This window comes from Saccopteryx bilineata, chromosome X, assembly GCF_036850765.1.
Source record: "Saccopteryx bilineata isolate mSacBil1 chromosome X, mSacBil1_pri_phased_curated, whole genome shotgun sequence".
Taxonomy (NCBI): Eukaryota; Metazoa; Chordata; class Mammalia; order Chiroptera; family Emballonuridae; genus Saccopteryx; species Saccopteryx bilineata.
The window spans coordinates 54913717-54936805 of NC_089502.1; the positions used below are offsets into that span (position 1 = coordinate 54913717).

The 23089-nt window shown below is 41.0% G+C and overlaps 1 protein-coding gene across 3 annotated transcripts in view; it reads left to right on the plus strand.

Moving 5' to 3' along the window:
* The window catches only part of DIAPH2 (diaphanous related formin 2), a 1004885-nt gene that overhangs the window by 43515 nt on the left and 938281 nt on the right, over nucleotides 1–23089 (plus strand). The window lies entirely within an intron of this gene.

Sequence of the window (23089 nt, forward strand, 5' to 3'; positions counted from 1 at the left end):
ACCTTGGGCAAAATTTCATCCTTTGAGTTCCCATAGCAAAGTCTCCAGCTCAAGCCCGTATATTTTTACTAGAACTAGAACCCGGAAACAGAATTTTAGTGCTAATAAGAACCTTACTGTTTCTCTCACTTCTCCCTTAAAAGACTGAGAGCATACTGCTCAGTTAGTCTCTCTCCTGTAAGCACCCATCCGGGTTTTGCTTTGTCATGTAATGTTTAATATTTATTTTCATCCTGGGTTATTGTAAAAATTCAGATAAACTCTTTTGAGAATCCTTTACATACATAATATTACATAATATAATTTAGGAATTATTTGATTAATATAACCTCACATATTTTTTTGGAGGGGTTGGAGGAATGGAAAGAGAGAAGCATCAATCACTGTTCCATTTACTTGTGCACCCCTGTTGGTTGCTTCTCATGGGTGTCCTGACTGGGGCTCAAACCAGCGACATCAGCCCTCAGGGACAATGCTCTATCCACTGAGCCACTGGCCAGGGCCATATATGTTCCTTAAGCCAGAGTATTCTCATTGGGCATGCTGACAAGGAGAGGGGAGGGCAGAAGAAAATCCCAGTCACTGTTCACAAATGTTGCAATTGTGCTGTATGGTCACCTCAATACAGATTTGGCAGAAAACTTCCCACCAATCTGACAGATTTTACTCGTGGTAAATGTATATCTACTGTCCCTGGCTGTTTGGCTCAGTGGTAGAGCATTGGCCTGGTGTATGGATGTCCTGGGTTCGATTCTTGGTCAGGGCACACAGGAGAAGTGGCCATCTGCTTTTCCACCTCTCTCTCTTTCTCTCTCTCTGTCTCTTTCTTCCCTTCCTGTAGCCATGGATCGATTGATTGGGAGCCTCCACCTCATGCTCTAAAAATAGCTCATTTGCGAGCATGGCCCTAGATAGGCAGAGCATTGGCCCCAGACAGGTTGCTGGGTGGATCCCGGTTGGGGTGCATGCGGGAGCCTGTCTCTCTGTCTCCTGTCCTCTCACTTGGAAAAAGAAGGGAAAAAAATGTACGCCTATTAGTCTTGCAATAAACCACTCGGTCATAAATGGGTATTTCTGAAGTAATCCTTTCTGATTTGTTTTCATTTCCAGGTTCCCTCCCCCTGAAACTATACCCTATGATTTAGTTAAAGCGTCCTCTGGATGTAAATACTAGTAGCATATCATACACATGACCTCCTTTGAGACTGGTTTTCCCCTTCCTGACTCCATGTAGTAAGACTGTTAAGTTTATGGTTCCGCCTCCTTTCTGAGATTCAAGGGAAGCTTCCGTTTGACAAAGCTAGGTCAGGAAGAATATATTCTTCCTTGCTGGCTATCTCCAAAGCTTATGTTGAAGTCATCAGTTCTGAAGAGATTAAGTTAATATACTCATTTTTGTGTGTTCCTGGAACTAAACTTAGGAAGATGAAAGCAGAAACTGGGAAAGGTTTTCATCTTTATTGTGGGATTTATTATATGAGATGGCAGTGCCTCATTTTTTTATGTACTTTAAATAAAAGGAATAACCATTTTTAATGCAAATCCAAACTAGGGATTCATCTTACAGGGATCATGAACATTTACTGTATGACATTTCCTTCTATATTTTTAATAGAGTTTTTATTTTTTTATAATATTTTATTTTTTCAGAGACAGAGAGAGAGTCAGAGAGAGGGACAGACAGGGACAGAGAGAGATGAGAAGCATCGATAATCAGTTTTTCATTGCAACACCTTAGTTGTTCATTGATTGATTTCTCATATGTGCCTTGACCTGGGACCTTCAGCAGACTGAGTAACCCCTTGCTCAAGCCAGCGATCTTGGGTCCAAGCTGGTGAGCTTTGCTCAAACCCGATGAGCCCACACTCAAGCTGGCGACCTCGGGTCTCAAACCTGGGTCCTCCGCATCCCAGTCCCACACTCCATCCACTGCGCCACTGCCTGGTCAGGCTCCTTCTATATTTTTAAAATGCAAATGCTATGGGAAAATCTTGCTGCATGTCATATGTTCATGAGAGTGCATTTTGTTGCTTCCTGAGTATTTTGTATTTTACAGCTGGTTGGTCAAGTGCTCACTAATGAATGCCTGGAAAGGTCTATGTGTTATTGGTGTCAGAAAATAAATTTAATAGCATTTGTACACAAGCTAAGCCATGCAAGCTAAGTTCATGTGAATGATCTGGGAGGCACATGACCTTTGTGCTTTGGAGCTCTTGCTAGGATTCTGAAAGTAAACTATGTAAATGATTTAAGATGTCAGCTGAAAAATTGTCCTTGGGTTTTACCCAAGGGAACTATTGAGATGCCTCCATCTGTGCTGATGGCTCACACCAGACCAGTCCTATGTTTCCTTACTCCTTTGTGAAGAGGTGTTATTAGTCGGCATGGTGATACTGCACACAGGTCAGACAATGTGATCAAATGCTTTTCTTTAACCTCTGTGTGCCTCAGTTTTCTAATCAGTAAAATGGGGATAATAATACCGACATACAGGTTTGTTGTGGGGATTAATACATTAAACCAAACCACTAAGAACAGTGACTAGCATATAGTAGATAAGTGAATCTTAATTTGTACGGGGGTCCCCAGGTTACGACAGTCTCGACAGACGATATTTCGAGTTTACGATGCTCACTCCTATAAAAACTTAAAAAATTGAGACCTGGGTGTTTCAGCTTAACGCCATTAGCATTGTACTTTATTTACACTCATTTTTTGGCATTTTTTCTGTTACTACAGTACAGTGTACAGTACAGTATAATTATGTCCTTTTCCTTTTTCCGTGGCTTAGTTGTGTTTTTATGATGATTGTACAACTGTGTTAGGACAGATAAGTGACTTAGGCTAGGGTGTGTTTAGACTTACACCAAAATCCGGGTTACGTCACTGTCCTAGGAACAGAACTGGGTTGTAACCCAAGGACCCCCTGTAGTACTAATCTTAGTGATATTCTCTCTTTTGGTCTAGCTTTTCTTCGTTGTTGTTTTTTCCTTAGTATACACATCATTATTTAAAATCATTCCTTATTAGGTATCCATCTCTACAATTTGACAGCTTAAGAGAGTCTCATTCATTTGTTTCCTTCCTCTCCCTCCCTGCCCCTCCCCCTTCCTCTGTCCCTCTGTCCCTCTTCCCAGCCCCCCCCCACTTCATTTATTGTACTTGCTGCTGTTTAGCTGGAGTAGTAAGAGGCTCAGGTCATAAATGTTGCTCTATGAATTGTGGCAGTTTGATTAGGAGATAGATTTGAAGCCACATATCCCAGAAGAGGAGAAGAGACCCAGACAGCTTTTCTTTGCTTTCTAATTTGTGGTTTTGTTTTTTTTTTTAAAATTCAGATCAAATAGATTTATAAACGTTACTTTAAAAATTAATTTCCTGTTGTTATAGTACCCTGCCTAATAGGCAACCTGTCAACTGGGGTGAGAGTGGTAGGGGGCGGTTACTCTCCCAGCAAACCCCCATGGCTCCCGACTATTTTGTTCCAGAGGTGTGAGTGTATCATAATTCCTTCCTGCAAGATTCCCCCCTCCCCCACTCCACACACATACTTTTTATCAGCCTCATTGGTAGGGATATAGGTCTACCTAATCAGCTTGTTTGGATAGTTAACTGCAACTATAGAGATTACAGATATTTCTGATAGTATGTTTAGGTAAACGTTCTGAGTATGTTTTGAAGGGCAACTGTTTCACTTTTTTATAGTGATGTTAATTCTTTGCTAATCTTGGTTTTTTTCCTGTAGATTTATTTTCCTGGTTTTAAAATTCTTCTGTATTACGTATTCTCTTTTATTACTTTCTGACCTCACCCTCTTGCCCTCTGGCTAATTTAACTTGGCATCCCTAAATGCTTATTATATGCTCTCTTTTCTAAGATAAGCCCCATTTTTATTTGGCTGCTGATATTTCTTGAGCTGTCATTGAGTTCTCGGTTACTCTTACTTCTCTGATATGAAATATTGTTTAAGAGGACTGGTTTTGGAGAATAATAAACGTGGATTGCCTTGCTTCCACCTTTTAATAACTGTAACCCGTGATTAATTACTTTAGATTGATGAGCCTCAGGGTCTTCATCTGTAAAATGGGGATAAGTAATGGAATATACCAGGAGTTGTTGCATAAATTAAGTCTTAAAATATATATAAAAGTGCTTAGTATGGTACTGGGAACAGAGTTAACCTTCAATAAATGATAAATATAATTATACATCTGTTCTTGGCATCCGTATTATGGTGAACTATCCCTTGTCCTGTCTTACCATTTCAACTTTGTGCCCACCAGCGTTCTGCCTTGCAGGTTCCTTGTGGTAGACAGCTCCAGTGGTAGGAAGGGCTATTATTAATCCTGAGAGAGATCCTATTTAAACTGAGAAATTACCAGCCTTCAGTAATTCATTTAATAAATGTATGGTTGCTCCAAGGTCCATTAGCGAGTTATTGGTTAGTGAGATTGAGGGAGATTTTGCAGATGATCAAAGGAAAAAAATATGCCCATGAGATGACAGTAGTATGCAATGAGCTTTATTTGAGTGATGCTTTCAGACTTGCATGTGTGGGAAGCCCCTCAGATAGCCGGAGACCTTCCCTAGACTATAGCAGAGGACCATTGCCCAGAGGGACAGGAGGGCAAAGGAACTCCTGGGGGAGGATGCACGTAGATGTCTAGATGACATCACCCCGCAGCACAATGGAGAGTCTTTGCATCAGAGAGCTCCAGAGGGCAGTAGCTATTGTGGTCTTTTATAGCCATTGCATTTATTTTATCTTTGGCCCGCAGATGTTAGGCGGAGTTTCGTATTGTATGCAAAGTAAGCTGGCTCAAAGTGGCTGGGAATCCGTTTACTTAAACTATATTTGAAACAATTGAATGTGTGAAAATTCAAGTTTGGCATCTGTGGGCTTTTAATGGGCCTTAGCTGTTATGAAGAAGGAAAGAATGTAGGGCCAATATCAAGAGGGCATCTTCATCTGTTTATATACCATATCCAGAACAATTTAAGACCCAGTCCCTACCTCATGAAATTTGTACTATCTCGTGGGAAATTACATACTATGGTAAATGGTATCATCAAGGTTTGAACTAAGAGGAGGATCAAGAAACATACCCTCTGGGAATAAAAAAAAAAAAACCTCTTTAGAGGTGTTTATGGGTTCTATAAAGCATACTTTAGCTGAGGAAAGCATTCAACCTTGTTGGCTACCAGTGAGTGGCGCCATGCTTCTTTTTCTTCCTTCCTTCCTTCCCTCCCTTCCTCCCTCCCTTTTTGTATTGTTACAGTTTGCATTCTACACTATTTTATATAAATTTCAGGTGTAATTACTTTTTGAGTTTTAAAACTTGGCCACCCCATTGGTTACATGTTCATGTGTAGTCACTGCTTGCAGCTTTGCGTCTCCATAAAGTTTTACTTCTGCACTTCATGTGAAAGAAAATGTCTCTCTCAGCATATTTTATTGTGGTATTTTTAGAGAGGGAAGAGGTCTTTCTAGTACATTCCTAAAATAAATAGTCACTGTTTAGAAACAACTAGAAAGGTGCTTGTGTATAGCTTGTGCAATGTGAGATACTCAGAACTCAACAGATATTTGAAAATGGAGAGACTCTTCAACCGGGTAGGTCAAGCTTGTACTAAAACTCTTGAACAAATTCAGTATTAGGCAGTCTTTATGAAGAGATTTAGAGCCTTGGACAGATTTTTTTTTTTTTTTTTTTTTTTTTTTTTTTTTTTTTTTTTTTTTTTTCAGAGACAGAGAGAGAGTCAGAGAGAGGGATAGAGAGGGACAGACAGGAATGGAGAGAGATGAGAAACATCAATCATCAGTTTTTCGTTGCAACACCTTAGTTGTTCATTGATTGCTTTCTCATGTGTGCCTTGACCGGGGGGCTACAGCAGACCAAGTAACCCCTTGCTCAAGCCAGTGACCTTGGGCTCAAGCTGGTGAGCTTTGCTCAAGCCAGATGAGCCCGCGCTCTAGCTGGCAACCTCAGGGTCTCAAACCTGGGTCCTCCGCATCCCAGTCCAACGCTCTATCCACTGCGCCACCACCTGGTCAGGCGAGCCTAGGACAGATTTTATGGAAGGGGTATACATTTTCTCTGTTTCTCGGGTAAGACACCCAAAGAGCTTATGCTCCACTTGTTATTCTGTGAACACTTGCACCAAAGTCCAAGGCCAGCTATTTCTGTTCTGTGGCGGTAAGTCCCACTGGGAATCAAGCAAGCTCTTCCTACCGAAAGGTAACTCCAACTCTTTGACATCCTGAGTTTGAACGTGCATTTTCAGCAGAAAGTGTTTCCAAGGAAGATGCAGGTGGAATGCTACGAGTGCTAATCTGAAAGGTGTATTACAGATTAAATTAGAGTTTGTAAGCCAATTTGGGAATTCAACCATCATTGAGAATGTTCTCTTTGTAGCAAAGTATGGTAACAGAACTGAGTTGATAGGGCTGTGGAGGCTCTATATGTATTGAAAACTTCAATAGTATTGATTATGGCCATTAATGAAATAATCTTGTTTAAAATAAGTATAATATTATTAGCAAACAGAATGGTGCTTGAAGAGAAGTCAATTTGAGGATATTGTGGAAAAACCTGACTGTGATTCTGGGGCTGGCTCATTAATTTGGAGCCAGAATTCGTGACAGCACAGTAAGAGGAATTCTATAAATGTTTAAAGCACATCTATATTTGTATTTCAATGATCTACTGATTATAAATCTTTCTGTCAGTTGCATAGTAACATTTTTCAAAATTTCTAATCCTTAATTGGCTAAATTGTTAAAAACCAAATTACTCAGCAGTGAGGAAAATAGAAATTCGAACAAATTGCTATTATAATAAGTTCAGAACTTCTCAAGTTTTTAGCCTGCATAACTTCAATTTCCTGTTTTATCAAAGAGCACATACCCTACATAGTCTGAGTGTTCCTGGCCAGTTAAAGATGTGCAGGGATATATATATATATCTTTCATTAATATATATTTTTATATTTATTGAGAGAGAGAGAGAGAGAGAGATAGACAGACACTGATCCACTGTTCATATCTATGCATTTATTTGTTGATATCCTTATGTGCCCTGACTGGGGATCAAACCCGCAACTGTATTATATCAGGACAACATTCCAACCAACCAAGCTACCTCACCAGGACTCTCTCATTGGTTTTTAGGAATCCCCATAAATGGACTTTATTTTGCTTGTCAGGCACCAGCAGAGTCAAAGGATTGCAGAAGAGGTTACTAGTCCCTTCACATTTTTCAGCTTTACACAAAGTCTGATCTATATATTGATGTATAGGAGACACCACCATTGGCTTAATGTCTGGTTGGAAAGGGGGGGGGGAAAGCATGTCTTTTATATCCAACTCTGAAAAATTTCTGTGATTTTGCCATATTAAGGAGGAAAAATCATCTGCTTTGACCTGTATGTGTGTAAGGGCTCTTAAGTTAGTCCCTGAGTTGCCTGTAATTTTTCAGGCAAAGGGACATACTGTTGATCATTTCTTATAAATAGTAAATGGTATAGTGGTCACAAACCAGACAGAAGGCCTCAAGGGCTAAGTATAGTTGTGACTTACTTGTGATACTTCCTCCATCTCAGCTAATTCAAATACATGAAGAGTCCATTGAGGAAAAAACAACGTCAATGTCATAGTAGAAGAAATTCGAGTTCTATCAGAATAAACACTATTTGTTGCTTTGCCTAAAGTCATAAAAATGTCAGAAATTTGAAACTACCTGTTAATTTGTTATGATAGTGTTTGTAAAACACTGTGACATAAACTAAATGTTTCTGCAATGTGTTCTTCATTTTACTTGGACAGAATTTGTCACTATATTTTGATAGAATTCCTTATCCAAATTAAAAGTAAATAAAAAAACTATTTAAAGGACACTCTGGGGCAAATGCTCTAAGCTGAGTTCTCACCACTCAGCAGGGACTCTTGGGGGAGCCAATGGGGGAAGAATGAACGTTACAAAACTTAATAATTTGTTGTTTCCTCTAAATTCTTTCAAAGATTCCTTTCAAGTTTTCTGAAATTTTACATCATTTTTGCCTACCATAGAACCCTGGTTTGCTTCAGTTTTTAAGGGTTAAATATTTGTTATAATATTTAGTCATTTAAAAAGTTCTTGTATGAGTGTAAATTAACAGTCTTTGTTAATCCACTTTCAGTTTGAAAACACTTTGGAAAAGGATCGCAGGAGCTAACCTCTGGCAATACAGATGAACTGTTAGCCCAGGGGTAGTCAACCTTTTTATACCTACTACCCACTTTCGTATCTCTGGTAGTAGTAAAATTTTCTAACCGCCCATCAGTTCCACAGTAATGGTGATTTATAAAGTAGGGGAGTAACTTTACTTTATAACATTTATAAAGCAGAGTTACAGCAAATTAAAGCATATAATAATAATTACCAAGTACTTTATGTCGGATTTTTGCTAAGTTTGGCAGAATAAATCTTTATAAAACAACTTATTATAGTTAAATCTATCTTTTTATTTATACATTGGTTGCTCCACTACCACCCACCATGAAAGCTGGAACGCCCACTACTGGGCGGTAGGGACCAGGTTGACTACCACTGTGTTAAACCAAAACCTATTCTTGAATTGGGACTCAGTGGCAAATACAAAAATATCAGTTACAAGCACTAATAGTGAAATTAACTTAAATCATTGGTTGATTTCTGAATCTTTTTCTCCCAGAAGTGTAACAATAACTTATTCACAACTCAGGTATAATTTTCAGGTTTAGGCGATTCAGGCTCTCGAATCTTTAAAGGAGTGAATCATTTTGTTTTGTCAGATTAATTTTGCAACTACATCAGAAAACTAAATGATGTGGTTATTTATAAAAGCTGCTCAGAGTAGATACATCACCTCCCAATGATTTGCCATCTATCTCCACAGTGATAATCATAGCCGTTTAGAGGTTATTTGTGTGTTCTCAAGATGGTAATCACAACAACAGATATTAAATTACTCTATTTAATACAAACAGCAATCATATGTCTGGGTACATTGCTTCAATAACAAGTGTAATTTTAACAAAATTATGTATAATAACTGCCTTCTCTAGTCCTATTGCTACTATTCTAGTTTAAGCTCCTAGCTGCTCATAACTGGACCTCAGTCTCTCTCTCCCCTCCCCCACCCCCATCCCCGATTCAGTCAGCTATGACAATTTTGAATGCTACATACGGGAAACAGTGCTAAAAACTGAGGACACAGTTGAGATCAAGAGAGACCTAGTACTTACTACCCTGAGTTTACAGCATAGCAAGGGAGACCAGTACCCATAGGGAATTGTAGTTTGATAACCAGAATGTGTTACTGTTGGGCAAATGAGTTTGTAAAATTGGTATTTTTTGAATTCCCTCACTTTTATTGTTAAAAAAATGGTGCTGGGCAGCCACCTGAGTGCTTGCTCCCAGAGCAGGGCAGTTGATTGCAAATTTCAGATTACTTTTCTGCCTGGGAAGGGCCATTGTTTTGCTGGAGGAGAGTTTTTCACACCAGAGGGTTTTGCAGGGAGATGGGAGAGAGTAAGAAGCAGAAGGAGAAAGAGAAAGAAGCTATGTTTCTAGAGTAAGAGCAGAGGGAATGCAGATTGCTGAAGAAGAAGCCATGTTGGTCGGGAAAGAGAACGTGTGCAGATGGGTGCAGATGGGGAACCAGAGCTGAGGGGCTGTTGGGCAAATAAAATATATTATGCTCACTTTGTTAAAGATGGCACTACCCACGTGGAGGCCATCGCCCAGGTGATATTAATGTGTGTTGGGGGTGGGCTGTGGGCAGGCAGGATCCTTGTAGCCTGGGGCTTGGTTTTAGGACTAAGCCTTTCCCACCCTTTTTGATGTGGGGTGGTACAATCCCATCATGCCTGGGATAAGTGACTTTGTATTAGAGACTTCCCTATTTTGTGTATTGGATTAAGAGTTTTGATTTCTACACTATAAAATGGGGGCAGAACAGGAGCTTGCACTCTTGGTTCCTGGGATGATTAGCATGAGAGAGCAGAGGGAGCAGAGCAGAGAGCAGCGGAAAGAGGCCATGTGGCCAGGAGAAGCAGCCAAGATGGCGGAGTGCTGAGTGAGATGCCAGTTTGTGTAGAGTTTGTGTAGAGAGAAGGAAGGAGATGGGGAATTGAGGAGAATAAGGCTGGTGAGCTAGAAACCTTTGATTCTAGGAAACTAGGATAAGTCAGTGGTTTTGTGAGCACTGAATGTGAGTGGGTTTTGGAGCCCAGCGTGTATTTTTACGTGCCCGCCGGGTGCAAGCTAGAATGAAAGAAAATGGCCTATCAGTTTTTGGCTCCATTGTTTCTTTACCGACTGTCCGAATCCAATGCGAACCTGCATGGGCCAGGAGGCTGCTGTGATAGTGGCCCTGGCTGATGGCTTTACAGGGGCTTTGCGAGATCTGCTGAGACTGGTGAGGGCCTTTGATTCTAGGAGGAACTGGAGAAGATTCTCCTGGTTGTAGAACCAGAGAATGAGTCAGGGCTTTGGGAGCCCTGAGTGAGAGGGAAGTGTTTTCCCTGCCTGTTTGCTCTTGGCCAGTAGGAGAATTTAATAAACACAATGGCCCAGCACTTTTTGGCTCCATTGTTTCTTTACTGTCTGCCCGAATCCAATGTGAACGTGCATGGCCGTGATGATGGTGGCAGTCACTGACCATACAGTTACAAAAGGAGAAGACGGGAAGCAGGGGAGATAACAGGGCCCACCGTAACCTCAGCTGAGACCAGACAGGACTGAGTAGGAGACAGTCTGATGAAGAAGAAGGGGGCTTTGGGTGAGCGCTTCAAGCAGAGCCAAGGTTTAGTACAAAGCCTGGAAAGGCCAAGGTTGAAAAAGAACTTGAGCTCTAATCAGTATTGTTATACTGATGAAGGCTCTTCACAGACAGAGTTCAGAATGTAGATAGAGGTTAGAATGTAGATAGAGGTTTTAGAGTTTGGATCCCACTCAAAGATTTAAATGCTAATCTCAATTGAAATGCTAATCCCAACTGTGCAATTTATTCTCCTTGTGGCTTTAAGGGAATGACTTTAGGCAAATGACTTTATGACAGTAAACCTTGATGTCCTGACCTATAATATAGGACAATAAATTCCTATATACCATAGGAGTGCTGTGAGGATTTAACCAAGACAACTCATGTAAAACTCTGCACATAGTGCCTGCATATAATAAATGCTCAGAAAATGGTTAGCTAGTATTTCGGTGGCATAGACCAAACTTGCGGCCTTTTAAACTTCTGATTCCTTCTCCAATCTGTCCTGCGTATTACAGCCTACAAACCTGTGAAATTCTAAAATCTGCAAGCTCTGAACACAGAAAGTTATCATTTGGCCTGCAGAGCTGATCTGTCTTGAGACTGTGTTTTAGTCTTTGGCTCCCTTGTATCGTGGGATATTCATGTTTCACTGCGAACCTGAGTGCATTTGATTGATGGGGCTACCCCAGATCCTGCTATGTATGTTTTGTAATATACAGTGCCCGTACCATATTCCTTTCTAAAATATGGAACACTCTGAATTCTAAAATAAGTCCAGCTTCAAGGGTTTCAAGAAGGAGATTGTGGACCTGTACCGCCCAGAGTCGTCTTTCTAAATTACTGCCTTCTCCCTGTTTGACTCCTGAGTTGGAAAATCTTAAGGACTAGCAATGGTTATCAGACTTGATCTAGACCAGTGTTTTTCAACCGCTGGTCCACAGAGCATTCTCCCAGAAATCTCTTGTGGTCCATGAAAGAGTTAACCACCCTGATGTATGGACATTGTAGACGCAATGATCTTAATCAAATTCCTTCATATTCAGGGTGATTTCTGCCTTAGCAGTCCCCAAATTAATTCTATTTTCACCAGTCCCCACCTGTAAAACAGTTGAAAACCACCTCTACCCCTTCTGCTTTTCAAGACTGTCTTTAATCTGTTCCTAACCTACATTTTCAAAATTGAATGCCCTTCTACCTGAACCCTTTGTTTCATGAGGTACTTACCTTACCTGTAGGACAGCATTAATGCTGCTCCTTCTGTCTGTATTCCTTCTCCTCCCCTCTTTCCGGCTGTGCAAATCTCACCCAACAATTAGGGAACAATCCTTTATATAGTTTCTTAGTGAAGCTACATTTATCTATTTCTTCTCTGAATACTTTTTTTAAATTGTTCTTAAATTTTTTTTTTAGATTTTATTTATTCATTTTTAGAGAATGAGGAAGGAGGGAGAGAGAGAGAGAAGGGGGAAGAGCAGGAAGCACCAACTCCCATATGTGCCTTGACCAGGTAAGCCCGGGATTTCGAATAGGCGACCTCAGCGTTCCAGTCTTCTCTGAATACTTAACTTAATTCATTCACCCAATATCTGAGCAGCTATGTTGTGCCAGCTTGTGGACTAAGCGATAGAGATCCACAAGTTAACACGACAGGGTAATTAAGGTCTCTGCTGTTAGGGAACTTGTTTTCTTGAAACTGTGACACAAAGAAGTAAATAAGTGAACAAGATCATTTCAGATAGTGGTTAACACTGTGAAAAGTAGTAAGAGAGGTTATGTGATGGGACCCAGGGACAAGGAGGCGCTACATACCTCAGAATAGCTTAGCATTTCATTAACTATTTGTTTTTCTGTGGTTAGTTTTCTTTCCCCTGGTTATGTTACAGATGCCTTAAGGGCAGAATCTTATCTTAAACGTCTTTATGCCTACAAATTCCCGGCTTATGATGGGTACTCAGATGTATTACTGTGTAGTTGAGAGGTTTGTCTTTCTTTAAACACAGAAAACGTACAAATTTATTTATTAAATATTGAGGCCCACTTGGGTAGCTCATTGATCAGAGAGAATCTCTTGCAAGGTACTGAGCTGAATTTTGAAACATTTGTAGATGTATAAAGCTAGCTGTGTTTTCATTCCTGTTGCTTTTTATTCATAGACTAAGAAAGAACTTTCATGTCCAAACAATTTTCCCATTGGAAACAGTTTACCACAAAGCAAATAAACATATTTCTATACTGGCAGAAGACGTTACTGCTCTTAAAAACCTGGATGATTACTGCAGTTGTTTCTTATTAATTCAGGTACTAAATGACTTCCTCCAATTCATTAGTGTTAACTTGTTTCCCAACTTACATTTCCTGAATGCTTGGCCCTTAGCCCTGAAGCTGAGCATGCGTGTTCCCTGGAAGAGGCTGCTGGCTCCCCTGCTGGCTTCCCATATTTTAGTCATCTGCCTTGGAATATAAAGATTGAAGTTTATGCCTGACCTATAGTGGCGCAGTGGATAAAACATTGACCTGGAATGCTGAGGTAGCTGGTTCAAAACCCTGGGCTTGCCCGGTCAAGGCACATATGGAAGTTGATGCTTCTTGCTCACCACACCACCCCCTCTCTTTTTCTCTTCTCTTCAAAATGAATAAATAAAATATTTAGAAAGAGATTGAAGTTCATGTCAAGACAGTTAATTTGTTATGATAGATTTATGAAACTTAGCCAGTGCCATAACAAGGTGTTTTGTGTTATGAAGAAAACCAAAGCCATTATGGTGATGTCATATTTGAATTCTGACAGATCCACATTATGTTTGTTAGAAATTGAAAGAACATCTTGAGGAGGAAATCCTTAGTGTTCTTTTCTTGTCATAAAAATGGTGAGAAGAATTTGTATTTGTAATAGCTAAAAACTCTAGTGGCTTAAAATTTGAGGCTTTTGATTTGTCAGTACAGTACTTCTGAAATGATATCCTTTTGGTTATAAAAGTGTAAAGATATCGCTTTATCCAAATGATGAAATGAACAGTTTTAGATGCTAACAACAGCATAATAAGGTGGAAAACACGAGCTTAATGCCTGTAACCTCATCTTCTCAACTATTAAGGTTTGCACTCTGAGGGTGGGGCCATGTCTCTTTAAATACCAGTGCCTAGCACTCTGCCCACTGATCTGTCTTCTGTTATCTGTGATAATGGAAGAGTACAGTGCCTATGACTACATGTGGGTGTCTAACATTGACCCTTACTGTCAGAAGGGAAATGAAAGAAATCTTTGGAGTAATTTTAAATACAGGCAGTAATAGCTGAATGATTTTGAAAGCCAGAATTTATTTTCCTCTTGCCTTCTTAGTATCAAACCTCTACATTGAACTTATTTCTAAAAATCAAATTATGGCCCTGCCTGGATGGCTCGGTTGGTTAGAGCATTGTCACACAGCTCAGAGGTTGCCGGTATGATCGCTGGTCAGGGCACACACAGGAACAGATCAATTCTTGTCTCTGTCTCTCCCTCCCTTCCTCTCTCTAAAATCAATAAAATAAACATTTAAGAAAAAAAATCAGATTATGTATAGCTTTCTTGATAAAATAAACACAACTGACTGGTATTCAACTAAAAACAAATCTTTATAATAAAGCATTAGAATGCCTGAACAGGATATTCAACTTGGTTACCAGGTGATAAAATGGCTTGATTGGTTTTCCTGGTTGATGAAGTTCAGGATGCATATAGGATCTGAAAAGCTGGAAGGCAGGACGATGAAGAGCATCTGCTTTCTTCTGTTACTGCGCTGACCTGAATAGATATTGGGCCAGGCACGTTGTCTAGAGATTTCAAACCCTGGATCAGTGGTTGATATGGATGGCCTTATGTAAGCGCCTTTCTAACATGGAAATTATATGGAGGCCTTGTTAGCTTACTACCTTACCCGAGCTCTCAGAATTTCTCTATTGTGATTTGTCCTTTCATTCATCTTACATTTGGCTAAATTTCAACTTCCATAGAGGAAGGGCATGGGCATATTTTGTTTCCGGTTGCATTCCTAATGCCCCACACTGAACAGGTGCATAGTGGATGCTCCAATATTTGTTCAGTTGACTTGAACATGGTTTTCTGTGTCATATTGCCTTGCCCTTCTTAGCAGGAAACTTAAGACTGAGTAAATAATTGACCCTTCATCTTTATTGTGGTGGCCAACTTATTTATTTTCTCTAAAAAGAAGAAAATAGTCAACTAGTGTGATGACTAGGTTTTTGAGTTGATGGTGAGATTTTGAATTAGATGCAATTTATCCAGTTTCTGTGGTACTAGAGTAATTGTTCAATGTTTGTAAAACATTCTATTACCATGTAACATTATATATGAGAGTTGAATCTTTATATCTTGCTGTTTTTGTTAATTTCTGCCTGATTGAGAAAATTAAAACTTAATTTTCTTGCAATAATGATTCTTGTATTTCAATAAGAACTTCAGCATTAGAGTTTATAAGTAAATCAGCCATTTCTATTATTCTTAAGGGGTTGAAACTTTGGCATGATGCTTTTATAATTATGCAATAGTCATCTAACACTGTACTATTATATTTAATATAACTGATTGTAAATGAAGTTTAATAAACTCTGATTGCTTGACTAATGCACAAGCTTACTGCTTTTCCAGAGTTGGTTTTAATGAAAATATATGGTCACTATGCTTATTGGTATAATATGCCCTCATTCTAATTGGCCATTATTGTTAGATTTGCACAATAAAACTTACCAAAATGACTTTAATGAGTAATTAAAATTTTTTTTAAATTTATTGATCTTTAGAGACAGAGAAAGAGAGTGAGAGAAACATTGATTTGTTGTTCCACTTATTCATATATTCATTTGTTGATTCTTGCTTGTACCCTGACTGGGGAACCATACCCACAATTTTGGCATGTCAGGATGTCACCCCAGGGCCTACTCAGTGGATTTAAATCAGGGTGTGACTCTAAGGTTTTTTTTTGGTCATTTTTTAGAACTCCACTGTAACTCTGTAGTTTGTACATAGAAGTAAAATCCACAATATCTGCTTGCACGTGGTGTGAGAGATGCCTACACAGTTATACAGTTAACCTCAAATAAAATTTGAAAGCTTGTTCCTATAGAACATCTTTATAAATGAGACTGCATTTTGTTATTTTTTAGATTTATTTATTTATTTATTTTTAGAGAGGAGAGAGAGAGAGAGAGAAGGGGAGAGCAGCAGGAAGCATCCACTCCTGTATGTGCCTTGACCTGGCAAGCCCAGGGTTTTGAACAGGTGACCTCAGTGTTCCAGGTCGATGCTTTGTCCTGTGCACCAGCACAGATCAGGCCTAAATGAGACTGTATTTTAATACAACCATATAAAAATATGTTTTAAAGGTCAGTTTAAATAAAAATGACTGATTTATTGTCAACAAAACAGCTCTTTACAGTTCTGTGAACTTTGTCTTTTTGCTGTTAGTTTCTCTTATTGTTCTCAGCTCCTTTTGTACCTTGCTTTTTTGACTGCTATAGAAACACAATTGTGTGGCAGAAGTAATTTCTATTGTGGACAATTTAATTGGTACTGATACAATAATTACAGTATATTTCTCTTGTACAGTGGCCAGAAATCACTTCTGAAACTCAAAATTTTCAAATCTGCTTCAAGAATTTTCTTTTCTGTAGAACACATTTGTTTCTTTTTTCTGACCAGTTTTAAAGAGAGTTCTAAATATAGGGGGTCCTCAGATTACAACACAGTTTCATTCCTAAGACAGTGACGTAACCCAAATTTTGGTGTAAGTCGAAACACAACCTAACTAACATAAACAGAACAGTTGTGCTTTTAACAGTCCAAAATGGCATAGGTGAGCATACTGGAGGGCTCCAACTCCCTTCCTCACAGCCGCATTACTGAGGATTCTTCCACCGTGCGCTTCCAAACTAGTTAACCCACTCAGTAAGTACGACACTAATGGCTTAAGCTGAAATATTCACGTCTCAATTTTTTAAAGTTTTTATGGGAGTGAGCATTGTAAACTCGAAAGGTCTTATGTTGAGACTGTCATAACCTGAGGACCCCTATAATGGTATCAAGAAAGTATTTTTTATGGAAGTAGAATTTTACCTAAGAGAAATCTCTGAGAAAATATCCATATTGGCCAAAGGTGCATAGTTACATAAGATGCACCCTCTGTAGTTGAAGGAAACTTATAAAACAAGAAATCTTAATTAGAATGTTTTTCTATATGATTCTCTTTCACCAGTAATTGCAATCATTTTTTTGCATGACTATAATTTCCTTTGTGATGTAGGGTACTCTATCATTCTTTTTTTTTTTTTTTTTTTTGTATTTTTCTGAAGCTGGAAACGGGGAGAGACAGTCAGACTCCCGCATGCGCCTGACCGGGATCCACCCGGCACGCCCACCAGGGGCGAAGCTCTGCCCATCAGGGGGCGATGCTCTGCCCCTCCAGGGCGTCGCTCTGCCGCGACCAGAGCCACTCTAGCGCCTGGGGCAGAGGCCAAGGAGCCATCCCCAGCGCCCGGGCCATCCCTGCTCCAAGGGAGCCTCGGCTGCGGGAGGGGAAGAGAGAGACAGAGAGGAAGGGGGGGGGGTGGAGAAGCAAATGGGCGCTTCCCCTATGTGCCCTGGCCGGGAATTGAACCCGGGTCCCCCGCACGCCAGGCTGACGCTCTACCGCTGAGCCAACCGGCCAGGGCCTACTCTGTCATTCTTAAAGATGTCTGTTAGGAAAAAAAAAATTAAGAAAACACTTAAAAGCATAGTCCTTCTCCATTATTATTTTTGATATATGGTTTATCAATGACTAAACATTAAACTCTAGGATAGCTGTAGAAATAGACATTTATACAGCTAGATGTATATTTCTGGGAGAGGGAACAGTGGGTGCACAAACAGGACAACTGGGCCATCCATTTGGGAAAAGGATTTCCATTTTTGTTTCTATAGCATATGGATCATGAAGGAAGGGAAGAAGCAGACGAAGTAGGCTTGGCCTTTGGTGGTGCAGTGGATAGAGCATCAATCCGAAATGCTGAGGTTTTAGGTTCAAAACCCCAGGCTTGCCTGGTCAAGGCACATACAAGAAGCAATCAGTGAACAACTAAAGTGCAGCAATTGTATGTTGATGCTTCTCTCTTTCCTCTCTCCTCTCTCTCTCTAAAATCAATAAATGAAATCTTGGATAGACAGAATGGAACTAGGGCTGAATAAAACAGGACTTTGAATGGCCCTGGCTGGTTGGCTCAGTGGTAGAGCGTCGGTCTGGCGTGCAGAAGTCCCAGGTTCGATTCCCAGCCAGGGCACACAGGAGAAGCGCCCATCTGCTTCTCCACCCCTCCCCCTCTCCTTCCTCTCTGTCTCTCTCTTCCCCTCCCGCAGCCGAGGCTCCATTGGAGCAAAGATGGCCCGGGCGCTGGGGATGGCTCCTTGGCCTCTGCCCCAGGCGCTAGAGTGGCTCTGGTCGTGACAGAGCGACCCCCCCCAGGGGCAGAGCATCGCCCCCTGGTGGGCGTGCCGGGTGGATCCCGGTCGGGCGCATGCGGGAGTCTGTCTGACTGTCTCTCCCGTTTCCAGCTTCAGAAAAATACCAAAAAACCCCCCACAAAAAAAAACAAAAACGCCCTGGCCGGTTGGCTCAGCGGTAGAGCGTTGGCCTGGCGTGCGGGGGACCCGGGTTCGATTCCCGGCCAGGGCACATAGGAGAAGCGCCCATTTGCTTCTTCACCCCCACCCCCTCCTTTCTCTCTGTCTCTCTCTTCCCCTCCTGCAGCGAGGCTCCATTGGAGGAAAGATGGCCCGGGCGCTGGGGATGGCTCCTTGGCCTCTGCCCCAGGCACTAGAGTGGCTCTGGTCGAGGCAGAGCGACGCCCCGGAGGGGCAGAGCATTGCCCCCTGGTGGGCAGAGAATCGCCCCTGGTGGGCGTGCCGGGTGGATCCCGGTTGGGCGCATGCGGGAGTCTGTCTGACTGTCTCTCCCTGTTTCCAGCTTCAGAAAAATACAAAAAAAAACAAAACAAAAAAGAACCCCCAAAAAACAAAAACAAAAACAAAAAAAAAAACACAGGACTTTGAATGCCATATTAGTTAGTGATCTTCAGGAGCCATTGACTCTGAACAGGTGTGTGATAGTCACTTATAATTTTTAGTGTGCCTCTGCCAAGCAGTGCTCTAGGCATTAAGGTAACATCCCTGAACCAAAAAGATGAATATCCCTATTTTCATGGGGCTCACAAACCAACCAACCAACCAACCAACCAACCAACCAACCAACCAACAAAAGGTAAAGTATTGATTATGTTAAGATGTGCTAAGTCCTGAAACAAGGAAAAGTAGGACACAGTAAGGCAGGACAAGAGTGTGCAGGGGAGGTGGGTATTTCCATTGAAATAGGACACGGGTAGAGTCGCCTCTCAGTACAGACTGGGAAACCGGGTTGTGTTGGAGTGAGCTCTGCGGTCACAGGAGGGGGCATCCAGGTAGAGGGCTGAACTAGTGCGCATGCACTTACTGCTGCACTAAGAACAATCGAGGTGGCTGCGCGGCGGGGGCAGAGTGGATGAGAGGAATAGTGGCAGGGGACGAGGTCAGACAGCTCAGCGGGGTTTGAAGGCCACTCTAATGGCTTTTGACTTTCATTTGCACTGAAAATAGAGTCACTGGAGAGTTTTGGGCAGAAGCGGGATATGATCTGATTTCAGTGTTAACAGCATCACTTCAGTCTGTTCACGGTAAACTGTGGGAGGGCGAAGGTGGGAGCAGGGAGACAGGGTAGGAGGTTATTCCAGATATCCAGGTAAGAGGTGCTGGCGCCTGGCACCAGACCTCTGATGTGAGAATCGCCTGCGCAGTGGGATCAGAATGGAAGCTGAAGTCATGATTCGGAGGCTGTTACCTGCTGGTGGTTAGATCCTAAACCACAGTGGTTTGTGTTTGTAAGGCTGAAGAGGGAACTGTACATGACAGTAGGGCATGAAGGGAAGGGAGGAGGCCTAGGTGACATGCAGATTTTAAGCCTGGACGCATGAAATGCAGATGTAACCCGTTTATAACTGTTATACCCCTCCCCCCCTTTTGAAAGTCTCTCCTGACTCTCTGAGATATTTTGCCCTCTTTGTGCTCATGTAGTGTCCCCGTTGGGTTATTAATTGTATACCCATTTTTCCCTCCTGCCACCCAGATAGCAGTAGTCTGACTTTTAGAATTGTGGCATTACTCAGGAATAATTAGGAAGGTAAAATTTAAAAATTATGAAAGATTAAGTAATCAAATTAGCATATGGTTTGCATATGGAGAATAACTAATTAGCCACTTGAGGAGCATGACATATATTGGTGAATTTGAGTTGAGTCAATGCCATGTAAGATGTGTTGGGAAGGATGGTGGGTGCCAGGGGAATGCTCTTTGGATTGATGCTCGACCCCCTGGGTATTGATGGCAAAAGGGCAGTTACCCAGAAAGGGGTGTCTGTGAATTGAGGTCACCATGAACTGTTTCAGTTCAGTCATTTAATCCTAATATCCTAGAGCTTAATTATCCTCCCTGAAAATGTCAGCTGTTGACTTGGATTTAGTATCAAGTAATAAGTATTAGTATCAGATCTGTGGCCCTTTGGGAAGTCACTTATCAGCTTCAGGCATCCATCTCATCATTTGTAAAAGGAGAAGTTTTGACCAGATGATGTCACATACCATCCAACTTGAATAGTCTCTAACTCCATAATGTGTGATTTATTATTTTTATTTATTTATTCATTTTAGAGAAGAGAGAGAGAGAGAGAGACAGAGACAGAGACAGAGAAGGGGGGAGGATCAGGAAGCATCAACTCCTATATGTGCTTTCACCAGGCAAGCCCAGGGTTTCAAACTGGCGACCTCAGAGTTCCAGGTTGATGCTTTATCCACTGCGCCAGCACAGATCAGGCCCATAATGTGTGATTTAATATAGACAAAAATAGGTTAATTTACAAAAGAGAAAAAAACTCAAGTCTCTTCCCTTATATAAGGCAAGATGGAAATGTTGCGAGCAATACCTTTTATTCTTGTTTCCTTCCCCCATGTTAAACTGTCAACATAGATTCAATTGAGATACAGCTTTAAAGTGTTCCAGGCATGTGTACCTTAACTTAGAGAATTTGACCAAATCAAATTACATTTCTCCCTAATCAACATTCTCACTTTGAAGATACAGACTGTTTCCAAGCTTGAGTTTAAAATCGCACAGGAGACCTGTGGTGGCGCAGTGGATAAAGCGTCGACCTGGAAATTCTGAGGTCGCCGGTTCAAAACCCTGGGCTTGCCTGGTCAAGGCACATATGGGAGTTGATGCTTCCAGCTCCTCCCCACCTTCTCTCTCTCTCTCCCTCTCTGTCTCTCTCTCCCTTCTCTCTCCTCTCTAAAATGAATAAATAAAAAAATTAAAAAAAAATGTAAAAAAAGTTATTAAAAAAAAATCGCACAGGATGGGAAGAGAAGAAAAGCAGGAGTTGCTTGAAGAACTATGTATAATCTGTCCAATGATAACACAGGTAGACAGGCACTTATCTGGATGGTAACGGGATAGTTGAGGCACTTTGAGACTGACATCTTGTACTCTGATTTTGCAATGCAGGAGATCATGGAGCTTGCCAGTGTGTATAAAACAGTATTCGGTAACCCATGGAGAAAATAAAAGAGAAAATGTCAGCTAGAGATAATCCTAGGGAGAATTGATCTCTCTTCCGTTGGCTTCAGTTCTGATATAACTAATTCCCCCTTTTGTTTTTCTTAGGCAGTAAAGATTGGGGTCTGTGTCATCAGGATGTGAAGAAATTATAGAAAGATGTAGGAGTGTAGATCCCTGAGGGAGTCAATGGATGATCTTTAACAACATTGGGTTGGTGGTATTTGAAGACAATTTCATGGGAATTTGAGACCAAATAATTCTCAGTTCCTTAAAACTCATAATGGACTTCTCCCCACCAGTGAGAAGACCATTATTTTTCTTAATAAAAAAGGATGTGAGCATTCATGATCTAGTTGATGCATATTGTTCAGCTCATGTTGTAGGAAATAAATGGAACAGGATGTAGAAGAAAGGTTAATTTCAACTCCTAACAGGCAATTTAAACAGAACCTGTTTTTCCCTAATCATATCTCTTGGCTGGCAGTTTAATATATTTATAATATAATAATATTTGCCCTTCATGCTGAATGTATGTTATTGTAAAATCTTGAAGTATCTTCTGAATCATGAAAGATTACTGAATTATTAGCCATTACTTTGCTGCTTTAATGATTGCCTTATTACTTTAGTATTGCTGAGTTCTTATTCTTCAAATCATGGTGCCCATCTATGTTAGGCGGTACTTTTTATTAACTACTTTGTTTCATTAACTAGAATATACCATTTCCAATGATTCTCAGCACTAGAAGTAGGAAAACACATCCCCTTCCCCCCAAATAAAGGTTAGAGTTTTAGAAAAAGGGGTATTTATTAACTGAATCACTAAATTAATTTTAATTAGATTGTTTATAAAGGTGTCCTTTATCCATCAGATGTAGTGGAGTTCTAGATTGAGCTCTTCTATATTTCATTACTATTAAATATGATATTTTCCCTGTTATTCATATATATTTTTAAAATTTATGATTTATAAAAAGATGATTATTCATTCTAAAACTGAAAACCTTGAAAGGGCTTATGACTGCATTGTATCATTTCTCATGTTTGAGCACTGTGGTCATAATGGCTGGCCCAAACGTGACCTTGGCGCCTTTGGCGCTAACTTTTTTTTCTTTTTTTTTTTCTGAAGCTGGAAACGGGGAGATACAGTCAGACAGACTCCCGCATGCGCCCGACCGGGATCCACCTGGCACGCCCACCAGGGGTGACGCTCTGCCCACCAGGGGGCGATGCGCTGCCCCTCCGGGGCGTCGCTCTGCCGCGACCAGAGCCACTCTAGCGCCTGGGGCAGAGGCCAAGGAGCCATCCCCAGCGCCCGGGCCATCTTTTGCTCCAATGGAGCCCTGGCTGCGGGAGGGGAAGAGAGAGACAGAGAGGAAGGAGGGGGGGTGGAGAAGCAAATGGGCACTTCTCCTATGTGCCCTGGCTGGGCATCGAACCCCGGTCCCCCGCACACCAGGCCGACGCTCTACCGCTGAGCCAACCAGCCAGGGCCTTTGGCGCTAACTTTATAAACAAGTAGACACTCCCCGCACAACCCTTCCCTTTTAATTCTTAAAAAGTTATCTTTTTGTAAAAAGTGTACTTGTTCATATATTTAAACTTTGATTCTTTTGAGTACTTATGTTTG